Genomic DNA, 17,307 nt, shown 5'->3' with positions numbered 1-17,307 from the left:
TGGCTACCCAGCATGGAGAGGGTTTGCAGGTATTATCTCATTTAATCTCAGGCAGCCTCATGAGGGAATTAACCCTACCACCCTGGTTTTCAGAGGTGAAAGGACGTGTCCAAGGACAGGCAGTTGGGAAAAGGCAGAGAATGTATTGGAACACATGACTCTGCCTCCCAAGGTGCCTTTGCCCACACCTCTTTGCCTCTATGTTTTAAGCACTTGACCCAAATAAAAAATAAATTCTTTCTTTAGCCTAGGCCTAATTTTTCATTCTTTAAAAATAAGTCCCAAGGCAGAAATTTCAGGTCATTAAGAAATCATAAGCCTTCCACACAGAGCAGGGCTGAACAACTAAAGGGTTATTCCACTGCTCTTTTGTTTTCTGTTCAAAATAAAATATTACATAACCCTCAGATATTATCACTCTCTGCTTGAGTTTCAGTTCTCTGCCTGTAGGATGACTCTGGGTATATCTACCCCCACATTTTTGGTTATTGAAATTAGATACAGAAGGTGTTTTAGAAGATTGCAGTTTTAGAAGTTGGCTGCAATGGTATCTCGCATCCATGGGCTCTTCTTCCAATGTGACCTTGACACCTTTTCCCTTGAGTAGTAGTGTCTGTGCCCGCCCCCCCGCCCCAAATCCCTGAACCTGGATAGACCTTTGTGATTGCCTTGGCAAAAAGATTATGGCAGAACTGTTGCTTTGTGACTTCTGAGCTTAGATCATAAGAATCCCATGTGCTTCTGCCTGACTTTTATGGGGTGCTTGCTCTTGAAACTTAGTCACCATGCAGTGAGGAAGCCAAAATCACCCCCCATGAAGAGACCACATGGAGAGTCCGGTGAAGGTGATCCAGCTGACAGCCCAGCTGAGATCCCAGCTGACAACCCACATTGTCTGACAGGCATGAGCAAAGGTGCTTCCAGAGGATTCTAGCCACCACCTGTCAGGTCACTGCCCACTTTGAGTCTTCCCAGCAGAAGTCCCAGGAATCATGGAGCAGAGACAACCTCTCCCCACTATGCCATGTCGAAGTTCTGTGCCACAGAATCTGTGAGCAAGATAAAATGGTTGCTTTACACCGCTGAGTTTTGGGGATGTTTGTTACACAGTAGTACTAATTGGAACAGGAGGTATTTTCTCATAAACAGGAGTCTGTCTCAAGAGAGAATGTCTTTTGGCCTTTTTTGCACCTTCTCCCAGGGCATGTATGATTGGCAAGGATGACACCCAGTCAGAGCCCCATGACTTCATTAGAGGCAGATTGAATAGCAAGCCTTTCCTTGTTCTCTATTCACAGTATATTAATATATTTGACTTGCTTACTTGTTTATTTTTTATTTTCCACTGACTAGAATGTCAGTTTCCCCTGGATAGGATTTTTTTTTTTCTATTTTGTATGTTACTATATGCTTAGAGCCCAGACTAGTAAATGTTCGGCAGTTAGCGGTTGCTCAATAAGTAGTTGTTGAATGAATGAGTGAATGCAGATGAAACATCAAGTGGACACATTGATGGACACAATCATTCTGATAATGATTTCTCAAGACAGTTTCATTAACATTACCAGGTTCTAGTTATTATAATAGGAAATTATTTTTTGGCTAATGGCAGGCTCATATTGTAGTGGGAATTTCCTGAGAATCATAGCAGAGAACAGACTAGAGGTAAGGATAATAGGGAAATTTGCCTGCTGGCTCAGATGGTAAAGAATCTGCCTGCAATGTGGGAGACCCAGGTTTGATACCTGGCTCTGGAAAATCCCCTGGAGAAGGGAAAGGCAACCAACTCCAGTATTCTTACCTGGAGAATCCAATGGACAGAGGAACTTGGTGGGCTATATAGTCCACCTGGTTGCAAAGAGTCAGACACAACTGAGCGACTAACACACTCAAAAGAGTTAGGAGCTAATAGTTCATAGTTGAGAGTCCCAACCTTTTCTTAAAGGAAAAAAAAAAAAGAATCATTAACTGTATGATGAGCAGTTGAAGGATTTCAGGTCTATGCTAAGAAGTTTGTGTGATTAGTTTTTTCCTGGACACTCTGTAAAGGAATTTAGAATCAATAATAAGAATTGATTCAGGGGGTTCCCTGGAGGTCCAGTTAGGACTCTGCATTTTCACTGCCAAGGGTGCAGGTTCAATCCCTGGTTGAAGAACTAAGATCCTGAAAGTTGCATGGTACAGCCAAAAGAAAAGAAAAAGAATCAATTCAGGCAACGTCTTTGGGCCTTCTGTGTGCTGAGTATCATGGGAACCACAAATAAATGTGAGATGGGGATGCTGTTGTCAAACTATGTTGAGTCCAGCTGGAGAGGTGAGACAACCAGCCCAGAGAGGCAAGCGAAGCCCAGTGATAAACCTGTAGGGTTTCACCCACTGAGGCTCCTGAGGGTGAGGGGATATCTAGGAGGACTTCCTGAGGGAGGCAGTTCCGGGGGTATTGAGAGACTGCCCAGGTGGGCAGCTTCCCCAGCTGACTCCGAGGAACACTGAAACATTACAGGGATTCATCAGAGATCTGCTTCCAGTTAACTCAGATTTCCACCTGTAAATCCTCACATAGCTGGTGGAAAGGAAATTAGTGTCCCTTTTGCCCTAATATCCCTAGGTAGATAATTAAGTACTTAAGTAGATAATACCTTAAATAAGAAGAAAAACTTCTCCTCCCTAGCACCAGCCCACCTCCGTGGGGGTAATTTTATGATGGACATAGCAAGATGCTGTATCCATTGGCCTGGTAGAGCCTGAGACCTGTCAGCAGACAGCCCTGGAGTGGGCATTACTGGGAAGCCCAGATTCTGAAACTAAATAGTGCAAAGCAACAGGCTTTTTACCAAGAACGTATCTACAAGCCTTTAAAATGACTCCTAAAAAGCTGTTTGGTTGCAAAAGAAAACTCCAGGGAGAATAACAGTTTCAGAACAGTAAACCATGGACAACTCCAAACACCTGGCTGCTATATTTGGAAAAAGACTTGTTATTATCCCCCAGCAAGTCACCTCTGCAGTCTGGAATTGAGTGAGGAATGCTCTCCAGTTTGAGTGGTGGAAGAACCAGAAGAAAGATAATTCCAAATAACTAGAGTTCTATTTGGTGCACATAATACAACTCTATTTTGAACATAAAGAAAGAAGGGTTATGGTTTTAGCTAATGGAAAAATGATTTCTACATCTTAAACAAATATTGGAAGGTTATTAGTTCAAAGGGTACCAACCTTTTAACCTACCCTGGGTCTGTTCTTCCTAATCCAGGGATTGAACCCATGTCTCCTGCATTTCAAGCAGATTCTTTTTTTTTTCATTTATTTTTATTAGTTGGAGGCTAATTACTTTACAAAGCAGATTCTTTACTGCTGAGCCATTTGGGAAGCCCATTTACCAATGAGAAATCTTAGGTTTTCCAGAAACTATTACTATTCTAAGGTACAGCTACAAATAAATATATTAGGGCTTCCCAGGTGGTGCAGTGGTAAAGAATCCTCCTGCTAAGCAGGAGACGTGGGTTCAATCCCTGTGTCGGGAAGACCCCCTGGAGAAGGAAATGGCAACCCACTCCAGTATTATTGCCTGGGAAATCCCATGGACAGAGGAGACTGGTGGGCTACAGTCCATGGGGTTGCTAGAGTCAGACACAACTTAGTGACTAAACAACAACAAATATATATATGCATATATATATATATATAATGGACTTATTTATTCCTTAGCACACCCTATGAGGTGGGAACTATCATTATCCCATTTTGTAGATGAGGAAATGGGGGGCCAGAGAGGTTAAGTAACTTTAAGTAAATTGCCAAAGGTCACACAGTTAGCTGGAGTCAAACCTGGAAAGTTTGGTCCCTGGATGTGTGCTCTGAACCACCATATTATCAGTACATTATCTCCTGGGTGTCAATTTCTTTATCTGTGCTGTTGATGTAATAATAAATGAACTTGTGGGGACATAGTAAGGATTTGAGGTAATGTTCATTCTAGGCCTTGCAGAGTGCCTGGCACACCAGAATGGTTTGGTAAATGGAAGTTATGATCATCACCATCATTATCGCTACAACCAATACATGACTGCCCTGGGCAATCGTATGTTCACACAGATAAATCAGAAAGAAAACAGTCACCCAGGAGGAAGCAAGATTGGGGAAAGGCTCTGGCAGCCTCTGGAACAGCCAGGTGTAAATTCAAACCTCCCTGTTTACTAATTGGGAGTCCTTGGGCAAATCACTTAACCTTAGTTTCCAAAAGGGTCAAATGGGAGAAACAATACTTACATCCTAGGATTACTGAGAAGGTTAAATGTTGAAATGTACTTAGCACTGTGCCAGACACAGCAAAAGCTCAGGGAGGCAGGGCTGTTGATGTTAATATCCTTCCCAGGGAGATGATGCTTGGCTTTGCAGGGAAAGGTTAGCCTCACCCCAGGGGACTATTGGGACTCAGCGGTGACATGAGGATGACCTCCTGAGGAATTAAGGCCCTGCAACCCCCACTTTCCACCGTCACTAAACCACTTCCTCCACCCCCTCTCCAAGTTTCTACCCTCCCACTCCCTCCCACTCATGCTTTCCGGAGAGTTTCCTGCAGCAGTCACCGGTGGTTCATATTTGTTCGTGGGGCTGGGGTTGGGGTGGAATGGTGATTTCAGGGGGTGCCATTTACATTATTTGTCTATGGGCATGATGGCATCTGAATTGTACAGCGTACAATTCACACATGGCAGTCGTGGGATGGAGGGCTCCCATGGAGTGCTTTCTCTTACGGATTTCATTCTGCAGGAGCAGGTGTAAAAAGATCCCAAGAGTGGTGGGAGAATGTTCACCAGGAGGCTTGCATTCCAGGCCATTCTGGGAGTTATAAGGAGGTTTGGTATCACTCCTCCATCAGCTAGTTTGCACAGATACAATTGTACAGAGCTGCTGTATCAACAGATATAAAGTACGTAAAGCTCAGTCCTTAGACACTCAGTTAATATTTGCTGATTTAAAGCAATGTTTCTCCAAGTGTGGTCCCTGGAGACCACAGCAGCATCACCTGGGAATTTGTTAAAAATGTACATTTTCAGGTCTCACCCCCGCCCTGCTAAATTAGAACATTTTGGAAATGGGGCCAGACAATCTGTGTTTTAACAACCCCTCTAGGTGATTCTGATGCACATTCAAGTTTGAAAACCACTGACTTAAAGACATATTTGTTTCTCCTCTCAGTTTATCATAGTATTGGGCACTTAGGAGATAATCAATGGGTCAACAGTGAACTAGTGAGGGGTTAGATGGATGCTCATTGAGTGTGTGAAGTGAATGATGTCTTCTGAGCTTGTCACACCTGGCACCCGAGTATGCACCCAGCGATACAGCCAGCCGTCTACTCGTAGCTAACATTCACATAGCTCCTTGTAAATTGCAAAATGATTTTAGTTTTTTTCCCTCTCAGTTTATTCTTTCAATCATGGATACATTCATTCTTTCAGCAGTTTTTATGTAGTCTTCTTGACAATCCTGTGAAATGAACTACTTCTCAAGTTTAGGGGAACAGAGAGGCTAAGGGAACCACTGAAGGCCACACAGCTTGCAAGTACCAGAGCTGGTTTAGACTTGAGCATTAGATGAGCTGGCTCTGAAGTCTGGCAGTCTCATTCCTCAGCTGTGTGTTGGTGTGGGGGGTGAGGGCAGTCACTTTACCTCTCCAAGCCTTAGTTCATTCTAATGTGAAGTGGGGAAAAGTCAGCACCTATGTCAGCAAACTCTGTGTATTTAAAGGATGGACTAAGATACGGGTGTAAAGACCTGTCATGGGGCCGGGCACATAGTCGGCAATGGCACATGTTCCCCTGGCTTTATCAATGACATCATCAAATCCTTGGGCCCATCAGAAGTTCCTGACATCGAACACACACTCATTCACTCACTCAGGTGTGCTTTTTAGACACAGAACAGGAGAACTGAAAGAACTTTTGCTGTTGTTGTTGTTGAGTCACCAAGTGGTATCTGACTCTTTGTGACCCCATGGACTGCAGCATACCAGGCCTTCCTGTCCTTCACCATCTCCCAGAGATGGTGAAAGAACTTTGGATCTGTTTTGTTGGATGATTTGGGGTGTGGATATTTAAAACAAGAACTAGCCTCTACCTCTTTGGCAGAGATAGGGCTTTAGGGGCATCTGCAGCTTCCCTTGGGGGTCTGGTTGGAGGTAGGGGGACCCTGTGTCCTGGACGCCTCCCATGTCATTCCTGTGTGGGTGTGCAAGGGTCTCCCAATGTGTCTTCCCTAAGTGGCCAGGAGCCTGGCCTTCGGAATTAGGCAGACTGGGCTTGAAACCCAGGTCTGCCCTTTAGTAGCTGTGTATTCTTGGGCCATTTAATTTCTCTGATTCTCTGTGTCCTCAATGAAGAGGACACTGAAAGTGTTCAACATAGGGTTATTGTGATCACTAAATGATTTAATATGTGTAAAGTGCTTAACACATTCTAGAAGACATTGTTGTTGTTGTTCAGTTGCCTAGTCGTGTCCAACCATTTGCAACCCCATGGACTGCAGTATACCAGGCTCTCTGTCCCTCACCATCTCCTAAAGTTTGCCCAAGTTCATGTCCATTACGTCAGTAAAGCCATCCAGCCATCTCACCCTCTGTCACCCTTTTCTCCTTCTGCTGTCCATCTTTCCCAGCATCAGGGACTTTTCCAGTGAGTCAGCTGTTCATATTAGATGATCAAAATATCTGGAGTTTCATCTTCAGCATCAGTCCTTCCAATGAGTATTCAGGGTTGATTTCCCTTAAGATTAACTGGTTTGATCTCCTCCTGCCTTCAATCTTTTGCAGCATCAGGGTCTTAAGTCAGTTCCTCACAGCCTTGACTATATGGACTTTGTTTGGCCGAGCAATGTCTCTGCTTTTCAACACGCTGTCTAGGTTTGTCATTGCTTTCCTGCCAAGAAGCAAACATCTTCTGATTTCATGGCTGCAGTCACTATCTGCAGTGATTTTAGAGCTCAAGAAGAGGAAATCTGTCACTACTTCCACCTCTCCCCCCTCTATTTGCCATTCGGTAAAGGGACTGGATGCCATGATCTTAGTTTTTTTTAATATTTAGCGTTAAGCCATCTCTTTTCACTATTAGTCACTCGGTTATATCTGACTCTTTGTGACCCCATGGACTGTAGCCTGCTAGGCTCCTCTGTCCATGGAATTCTCCAGGCCAGGATACTGAAGTAGGTAGCCACTCCCTTCTCCAGGGGATCTTCCCAACCCAGGGGTCAAACCCCAGTCTCCTGCATTCAGGCAGACTCTTTATCCTCTAAGCCGCCAAGGAAGCCCCTGTGAAAGAACTGGGACTAGCCCTCAGGCTGCACACTCTTCACCACAGACATCTGTGGGTGCCCAGTAAACAAAAAGCACTGTAGCCACGTCGGTGCCTGGGGAGGCAGGAACACAGGCAAGAATCTTCAGTGTTTTAGCAGCAGAACCCTTTAAAAGCAAAGTCTTCTGTAGACAAGACACATAAAGGACAAAACAGATACAGGTGGTGTTTTATTACCATAAACGTACTTTTATCTGTTTTGTCCTTTATCTTTCTCATCTAGAAAAGACTTTCAAAAAGTTCCGCTGCTAACACATTTAAGATTCTTGCCTATGTTTTCCTGCCTCTCCGGCCACTGACGTGGCTGCAGTGCTTCTCATTCAATGTGCACCCACAGAGGTCTGTAGTGGCATGTGAGCCGCCTGAAGGCTAGCCCCTGTTCTTCCTCTAGTCACCTTCTCATCCTCGGACTGGTCATTTCCCTCAGCCTCAGTTTCCTCTGCTGCTTAAAGGGGAGGGGGGAAGTAGACCATTTGATGTCTGAGGTCCCTGCTACTGTGGACATTGAGATTCTTTGAGCCGAAGCTGGAGGATTAAGCAGGGGCTGATACTAGATCTGTTCAGGCACCTGATGACAAGAGAGAACCAAATGGAGCAGGAGCTGGGAGGCAACGTGAAGAACTTGCAGATGATTTGGGGCACCAGTGTGCGAACATCCCAGTGCTGTGTTAGAGTCTCCACGTGTGCCTCTCCGGGATCAGTCTCCCATCGTCTCCCTCCTGTTCTACACCCAGGATCCCAGGTGGAGGATGACTGTAACAGCAGGCCCCCTATCGGCCAGATTCCTGTTGGTTTCAGCCAATGAGAGATGCTGGAAGGAAATCTCAGGGAGAGGGGAGAGTGAAGCTGGGGTATTTATTCCCTCCCTCCCCCCTTCCCTCCCAGGTCACCAAGGATTGGCTACATCCTCTGTTAAGGACAACAGCCCCCTAGCATTTATGGCCTAGGATATCACCTCTATCCCTTTTCCTAAACCCTGCCCTTGTCTTTGTAACAGTCCTTTCTTTAAACCCTGTTCCCATTACCCATGTTGAGTGTGCCTTCTGTTCCTGTTGGGGCCCACTGATGCAGGCTGTCCAGCAGCCTCACTTTTTGGATTTCCTCTCTCCCAGACTCATTCATTGCTCGCCAAATCTTACTTTTATTGAATTTATGTATTTATTTTACTGTGTCCCCTGCTGTCTTAATTTCTGTAAATTCTGTGCACATTTTATAGATTGGGGCACCCCTCTGGCTCACGCTACAGTGGAAGCAGAGAAGAATGAGAATTCTATTCCATGTCCAATTTGAGTGCCTCGTGCACATTCAGATGGAGTTGCCCAGCAAACAGAGATGCCAGCAAGATGACTGGAATGTTCTGAAGGGACTAGTACAGAGGATGACCAGGGAAAACAATTTCCAGGAGAGTGAAGACATCATTCTACAAATTCAATAATGCTCCCAACAATACCTTGCACCCTCTAAGGCACACTTTTTTAATTTTTTAATACAGAATTTAAAAAGTTGTCGTTCAGTCACTAAGTCATGTACGACGACTCTTTGAGACCCCATGGACTACAGCACTCCAGGCTTCCCTGTCCCTGACCATCTCCCAGAGTTGGCTCAGATTCATGTCTTTTGAGTTGGTGATGCTATCTAACCATCTCATCCTCTGCCACCCTCTTCTCCTTTTGCCTTCAATCTTTCCCAAGCATTAGGGTCTTTTCCAATGAGTCGACTCTTCACATCAGGTGTACTTACTTATTTATTGGGATCATTGATCTTCCTTGTGGCACGTGAACTGTTAGTTGTGTCATGTGGAATCTAGTTCCCTGACCAGGAATCACACCCGGGCCCCCTGCATTGGGAACATGGAGTCTTAGCCACTGGACAACCAGGAGATCTCCCCTCTGGGGCTCCCGATTCATATCCAGATGAGATTTGGTAAGAGTTGTGTTGCCATTGCTGGTTGAACCCTATTGTCCTTACTGTCTGGTTTATTTTACAAACAGAGCAATAAAAGATGCCAGCAGGCTGAAGGAGCATGTGGTCTAGGGGGGAAGATGCACAGAGATGAGAGGATAAGCATCTGTGACCCTCGGAAGTACCTTCCTGTTTCACGGGCCTTGTCTGACCAGCAGGGTACTCATTTCAATTTTTTGGAAATTACATGACTTTGGAAGGGAGAAGCCCTCTCCAGTTGCAGCCATTTATGTTGACTTATACCCACTTTCTTCACTCATTTATACAGTGTATCTGACCCCTGAAAGGCTCTGAGTTTGAGATCCTTAAAATGAAGAGCAGGAATTTCCCTGGTGCTTCAGGGGTTAAGAATCCATGCTTCGGCTGCAGAGGGCACAGGTTTGATCCCTGGTTGGGCAACTAAGATCCTGCGAAGTGAGGAAAAAAATAAATAAAAATAAAATAACATAAAAAAACACATGTATTTATATCAATTAATTAAAAAGAGGGGCACACCCTGAGAGCCAGTGTGCTATGGGGGGAGAGTAGTGTGGGTAATGGGGCTCCACGGAGGTATATGAAGGGGTGTGCTCTGGAGCTAGGGGCTTTCCAGGCAGAAGAACCAGACAGACAGTGGAATGGAGACACAGGATACTGTGTGTTGGGAGGGGGACACCAGATGTCCTGTGGTTGCAGTGAGGAAATTCTGGAAAGGAGAGGAGAAGAATGGTGGGGTCCTCTAGTGGCTGCAAAGACCATCCTGGAGGGATGTGTGTGTAACAGACATTTCCCCAGGCTTCCTTCTCGCCCCCAGAAACCAGCTGCACCCCTAGGGCCAGGGGCGTGCTCTCTGGAATCACAGGTAAATGGGCCCCCAGTGAGTCAGGCTGCCTGGGGACCCCTGCTCCCTTCTTTCTTCCTTCCTTCCCCTTCCTCAGAGCCTCCTAAGCCAAGTTCTCCCAGACAAGAGGGAAGGTCTGGCGCCTGGGAACTCCTCCAGAGGGATTTCTCAGGGATTTGGGGTAGAAGGACAGTTAATCTTCACTTTCAGGGTCTGTTTGTTCCCATTTCCTTGAACCCAGCTCTTGGATTTGTGGCAGCTTCTGTCATGGCCGCAGCCTGGTTATCATGTAGTTAACGTCTTCCACCTGGTGGGGGTTTCAGTATTTACAAGACAGGTCAAAGGATATGGCTCAGAATATTATCTATAGCCCTTAAGAAGGAACTAAAGCTCCTCGACTATGCTTAATGACTCAACTATTGTTATTTAGTCTTGTTGGACTGTCTTCCTTTGTTTCTGCATATTCTCACTTCTCAGACTAAAATTATTCTTTGGCTAAAGGTTTTCCTTTTCATTCCATTCATACTGTTCAAGGGGGTTCTCAAGGCAAGGGCCCTGGAGTGGTTTGCTATTCCCTCCTCCAGTGGACTATGTTTTGTCAGAATGCTTCACTATGACCAGTCCATCCTGGGTGGCCGTGCACAGCATGGCTTGTAGCTTCATTGAGTTACACAAGCCCCTTCGCCATGACAAGGCAGTGAGTCATGATGGACATGAATTTGAGCAAACTCCGAGAGACAGTGAAGGACAGGGAAAGCTGGCATGCTGCAGTTTGTGGGGCTGCCAAGAGTCGAACATGACACGGCGACTGAACACCAACAACAAAGGCTGTCCACAGACCAAAAGCAGCCTGAGGACACATGGGACAAGGACCACAGGGTCCTGCTCCGTTTCCCCATCGCCTCGTCCACAAGCTGATGTCCCAGATGAGCCCTGATGGAAGTGAGGTGCTGCTCCCTGGTTGGTCTGGTTTGTCTTACCTGGACTTCAGGGTAATTGATGGCATTTGAGGACAAGTCCCTACTTGACTTGGACCCTACATGATTGCCTTAGCCTGCTCAGGCTGCTATAATAGAGGACCATAGACTGGGTGACTCAACCGGCATATGTTTATTTCTCCAGTTCCTGCAGCCTGGAAATCTGACTTCAGGGTGTTAATAAGTCAGGTTCTGGTGAGGGCCCCGCTCCTGATCTACAGCCAGCTGCTTTCTCGATGTATCTTCACATAGTCAAGAACAGAGAAAGAATGGGACTTCCCTGATGGTCCAGTGGTTAAGAATCTGCCTTCCAATGCAGGGGATGCAAGTTCAATCTCTAGTCTGGGAACTAAGATTCCACGTGGCTCAAGGAAAATAAGCCTGCTTGCCACAACTAAAGAATCCGTGTGTGCCAACAAAGACTCAGTGCAGACTGCCCAAAAAGGAACAGAGAGAGTTGCAAGGTCTTTCCTGTCTCTTCTAAGGGCACTAATTCCATCATGAGGACAGCACCCTCATGACCTAAGGACCCCCCAGAAACCCCATCTCCAACACCATCACTTGGGGGATTAGAGTGTGAATCACACACCCAAATGTGAATTTGGGTGGGGACACAAACATTCAGTCCCTGTGCATGTTACTTGCTCAGTTGTGTCTGACTCTTTCTGACCCCATGGACTGTAGCCCGCCAGGCTTCCTTTGTCCATGGAATTCTTCAGGCAAGAATACTCGAATGGGTTGCCAAGCCCTTCTCCAGGGGATCTTCCTGACTCAGGAATCAAACCCAGGTCTCCCGCACTGCAGGCATATTCTTTACCATTTGAGCTACCCACGAAGCTTTTATCTGACCCTCACTGACTTTTGGCGCTAACCTCTTTGTAAAGGGGGCTTCCTACATGTGGAGGCCAGAATTCCCTCTCCCCTCCCTCTGGTGCCTTTGCCCACACCATTTCCCTCTGCCAGGACACCATTCCCCGCTCTGGGGCTCAGCAAGTTCCTCCTGAGGTGGAACAGGTGAAGTGCAGTCTTTACCTGTAGAAGAAGGGAATGAATGAATGCAAGGCTGCTCTGCCTCCATCACCTGCCTTGAGGACAGGGGTGCAGGATGGCAGTGTGGGGAAGGAGAGGCATGACTCTGTGGTTTCTCCAATTATCCAGTAGGGGTGGGGTTAGTGTTTGCAGGATTACCCTATAGACAAGAGACCACAGGTTTGGGGAAAGATTAGGGTGGGGATTGTCTGCAGTTAGTGATCGGCCTTCTTCCTGCTCTCAGGCTCCCAGGAAAGAGGGTGGGCAAGGCTGTGGAGCACTCCCACGTCTCCAGACAGCCACGCTGCCCATCACACCCTTTCTTTCATCTTTTCGTTGTTAGTTGCTCAGTCATGTTCAACTCTTTGCAACCCTGTGGACTATAGCCTGCCAGGCTCCTCTGTCCATGGAATTTTTCAGGCAAGAATACTGCGGTGGGTAGCCACTCTCTTCTCCAGGGGATCTTCCCGATCCAGGGATCAAACTCCCAGTCTCCCTCACTGTAGAAAGATTCTTTACTGTCTGAACCACCAGCGCCTTTTTGGCATGCGCCTCAAAGACCACATTTGTCTCAAACATTTGCATGGCTTTTGGCTGTCTGTGGTGCTTCCATGGAGTCCAGTGACTTTTATCAATACTTCACTTTCTGTCCTAAAGCGAACTTCAACCTGCCGAAGCTGCAGGTTATAAGAGGAGAAAAAGGGTAAGTTGGTGACTGAAACCAGAGGTGACAACCAGAAGCAGCAACAGGGGAGGTGACAAAGCAGATAGGGGAATTTGAAGGACTTCAAACCCCGGGAATATTTGGTGCAAGGGCAAGTGATCTTGACGGCATCCATGTACAACGGAATTTTATAAGACTGCACAGAGGATCCTGTTCCAGGAAACCGAAAACCTGGGCTACAACCACTTGGGAAATGGTCTGTTTGGGAGGGCAGGGCTCCCATGACCTGCGAAGGCTGACTATGTAGTCAGAAATTGTAGCTGCCCATACCTGCAGGTCTCATCTGACCAGTGAAAGGGTAGGTCCCTGGGAGCAGGGGCCATGCTAGAGCTGCGTTAGGGCAATGTCAAGAGGTAGCCCTTCAGTTTGGAGCCAGATTGTCTGTGTCCAAATCCCATCTCTGCTACTTGGTTTATTTTTTTTAAATTTAATTGAAGTATAGATGATTTACAGTTCAGTTCAGTTCAGTTGCTCAGTTGTGTCCGACTCTTTGCGACCCCGTGAATCGCAGCACACCAGGCCTCCCTGTCCATCACCAACTCCCGGAGTTTACTCAAACTCATGCCCATCGAGTCAGTGATGCCATCCAGCCATCTCATCCTCTGTCGTCCCCTTCTCCTCCTGCCCCCAATCCCTCCCAGCATCAGGGTCTTTTCCAATGAGGCAAGTCTACGCATGAGGTGGCCAAAGTATTGGAGTTTCAGCTTCAGCACCAGTCCTTCCAATGAACACCCAGGACTGATCTCCTTTACGATGGACTGGTTGGATCTCCTTGCAGTCCAAGGGACTCTCAAGAGTCTTCTCCAACACCACAGTTCAAAAGCATCAATTTTTCAGCACTCAACTTTGCTTCAGAGTCCAACTCTCACATCCATACATGACCACTGGAAAAACCATAGCCTTGACCAGACAGACATTTGTTGGCAAAGTAATGTCTCTGCTTTTTAATATGCTATCTAGGTTGGTCATAACTTTCCTTCCAAGGAGAAAGCGTCTTTTAATTTCATGGCTGCAATCACCATCTGCAGTGATATTGGAGCCCCCAAAAATAAAGTCTGACACTTTCCCCATCTATTTCCCATGAAGTGATGGGGCCAGATGCCATGATCTTAGTTTTCGAATGTTGAGCTTTAAGCCAACTTTTTCACTCTCCTCTTTCACTTTCATCAAGAGGCTTTTTAGTTCCTCTTCACTTTTTGACATAAGGGTGGTGTCATCTGCATATCTGAGGTTACTGATATTTCTCCGGGCAACCTTGATTCCAGCTTGTGCTTCTTCCAGCCCAGCGTTTCTCATGATGTACTCTGCATATAAGTTAAATAAGCAGGGTGACAATATACAGCCTTGATGTACTCCTTTTCCTATTTGGAACCAGTCTGTTGTTCCATGTCCAGTTCTAACTGTTGCTTCCTGACCTGCATATAGGTTTCTCAAGAGGCAGGTCAGGTGGTCTGGTATTCCCATCTCTTTCAGAATTTTCCACAGTTTATTGTGATCCACACAGTCAAAGGCTTTGGCATGGTCAATAAAGCAGAAATAGATGTTTTTTGGAACTCTCTTGCTTTTTTGATGATCCAGCGGATGTTGGTAATTTGATCTCTGGTTCCTCTGCCTTTTCTAAAACCAGCTTGAACATCTGGAAGTTCACAGTTCATGTATTGCTGAAGCCTGGCTTGGAGAATTTGGAGCATTACTTTACTAGTGTGTGAGATGAGTGCAATTGTGCAGTAGTTCGAGCGTTCTTTGGCATTGCCTTTCTTAGGGATTGGAATGAAAACTGACCTTTTCCAGTCCTGTGGCCACTGCTGAGTTTTCCAAAGTTGCTGGCATATTGAGTGCAGCACTTTCACAGCATCATCTTTCAGGATTTGAAATAGCTCAACTGGAATTCCATCACCTCCACTAGCTTTGTTCATAGTGATGCTTTCTAAGGCCCACTTGACTTCACATTCCAGGATGTCTGGCTCTAGGTGAGTGATCACGCCATTGTGATTATCTGGGTCATGAAGATCTTTTTTGTATAGTTCTTCTGTGTATTCTTGCCACCTCTTAATATCTTCTGCTTCTGTTAGGTCCATATCATTTCTGTCCTTTATTGAACACATCTTTGCATGAAATGTTCCCTTGGTATGTCTAATTTTCTTGAAGAGATCTCTAGTCTTTCCCATTCTGTTGTTTTCCTCTATTTCTTTGTGTTGATCGCTGAGGAAGGCTTTCTTATCTCTCCTGGCTATTCTTTGGAACTCTGCATTCAAATGGGCATATCTTTCCTTTTCTCCTTTGCTTTTCACTTCTCTTCTTTTCACAGCTGTTTGTAAGGCCTCCTCAGACAACCATTTTGTCTTTTTGCATTTCTTTTCATGGGGATGGTCTTGATCCCTGTCTCCTGTACAATGTCACGAACCTCTGGCCATAGTTCATCAGGCACTCTGTCTATCAGATCTAGTCCTTAAATCTATTTCTCACTTCCACTGTATAGTCATAAGGGATTTGATTTAGGTCATACCTAAATGGTCTAGTGGTTTCCCCTACTTTCTTCAGTTTAAGTCTGAATTTGGCAATAAGGAGTTCATGATCTGAGCCACAGTCAGCTCCTAGTCTTGTTTTTGCTGACTGTATAGAGCTTCTCCATCTTTGGCTGCAAAGAATATATAATCAATCTGATTTTGGTGTTGACCATCTGGTGATGTCCGTGTGTAGAGTCTTCTCTTGTGTTGTTGGAAGAGGGTGTTTGCTATGACCAGTGCATTCTCTTGGCAAAACTCTATTAGCCTTTGCCCTGCTTCATTCCGTACTCCAAGGCCAAATTTGCCAGTTACTCCAGGTGTTTCTTGACTTCCTACTTTTGCATTCCAGTCCCCTATAATGAAAAGGACATCTTTTTTGGGTGTTAGTTCTAAAAGGTCTTGTAGGTCTTCATAGAACCATTCAACCTCAGCTTATTCAGCATTACTGGTTGGGGCGTAGGCTTGGATTACCATGATATTGAATGGTTTGCCTTGGAAATGAACAGAGATCATTCTGTCATTTTTGAGATTGCATCCAAGTACTGCATTTTGGACTCTTTTGTTGACCATGATGGCTACTCCATTTCTTCTAAGGGATTCCTGCCCACAATAGTAAATATAATGGTCATCTGAGTTAAATTCACCCATTCCAGTCCATTTTAGCTCGCTGATTCCTAGAATGTCAACATTCACCCTTGCCATCTCCTGTTTGACCACTTCCAATTTGCCTTGATTCATGGACCTAAAATTCCAGGTTCCTATGCAATATTGCTCTTTACAGCATCGGACCTTGCTTCTATCACCAGTCATATCCACAACTGGGTATTGTTTTTGCTTTGGCTCCATCCCTTCATTCTTTCTGGAGTTATTTCTCCACTGATCTCCAGTAGCATATTGGGCACCTACCCACTTGGGGAGTTCCTCTTTCAGTATCCTATCATTTTGCCTTTTCATACTGTCCATGGGGTTCTCAAGGCAAGAATACCGAAGTGGTTTGCCATTCCCTTCTCCAGTGGACCACATTCTGTCAGACCTCTCCACCATGACCCGTCTGTCTTGGGTGGCCCCACACGGCATGGCTTAGTTTCATTGAGTTAGACAAGGCTGTGGTCTGTGTGATCAGATTGGCTAGTTTTCTGTGATTATGGTTTCAGTGCTACTGCCCTTTGATGCCCTCTTGCAACACCTACTGTCTTAATGCAGTGCTAATTTCTGCTGTATAGCAAAGTGACTCTGTTATACACATATATATTCTTTTATATGCTTTTCCATTGTGGTTTTTCACGGGATATTGAATACAGTCCCTATGCTACAGAGTATTGTTGTTTACCCATTCTCTATGTAACAGTTTACATCTCTAATCCCAAACTCCCACTCCATCCTTTCCCCACTCACCTCTCCCTTGGAAACCCCAAATCTGTTCTCTATGTCTTTGAGTCTGTTTCTGGTTCATAGATAGGTTCGTTTATGTAGTATTTTAGATTCTACCTATAAGTGATAGCATATGGTATTCGTCTTTCTCTTTTTGACTTACTTCACTTAACAGAATAATCTCTAGGTTCATCTGTGTTGCTGCGAACGTATAGCTGGCTGCCTTTGGACAACCTGCTTAACTTCTCCAATCCTGCGTGAAATGGGGATGGCAACAGAACCTACATTGCAGATTGATGGGAGGATTAGACGACATCATCAATGGCCCAGAGTCATAGCCCAGTAAGGATTCAAAGAGCGAGCTCTGCAAATCCATGTGGAGAGCGTCCAGGTGGAGGAAGGGCAAGGGGATGGCTCAGAGGCAGGGGTGTGCCAGGGATATGTGTGGGATCACCAGGAAGCCAGGTGGCGGTACAGAGTGGGCAAGAGGCAGAGGGAAGCAGGTGACATCACACCGGTGGGGCAGCAAGTTGCTGTTTTATTTATTTTTTTTTTACCATTCTTAT

This window comes from Cervus canadensis, chromosome 29, assembly GCF_019320065.1.
Source record: "Cervus canadensis isolate Bull #8, Minnesota chromosome 29, ASM1932006v1, whole genome shotgun sequence".
Classification (NCBI taxonomy): Eukaryota; Metazoa; Chordata; class Mammalia; order Artiodactyla; family Cervidae; genus Cervus; species Cervus canadensis.
The sequence above is the reverse complement of the archived record's forward strand: the minus strand, read 5'-3'. Positions refer to the sequence as shown.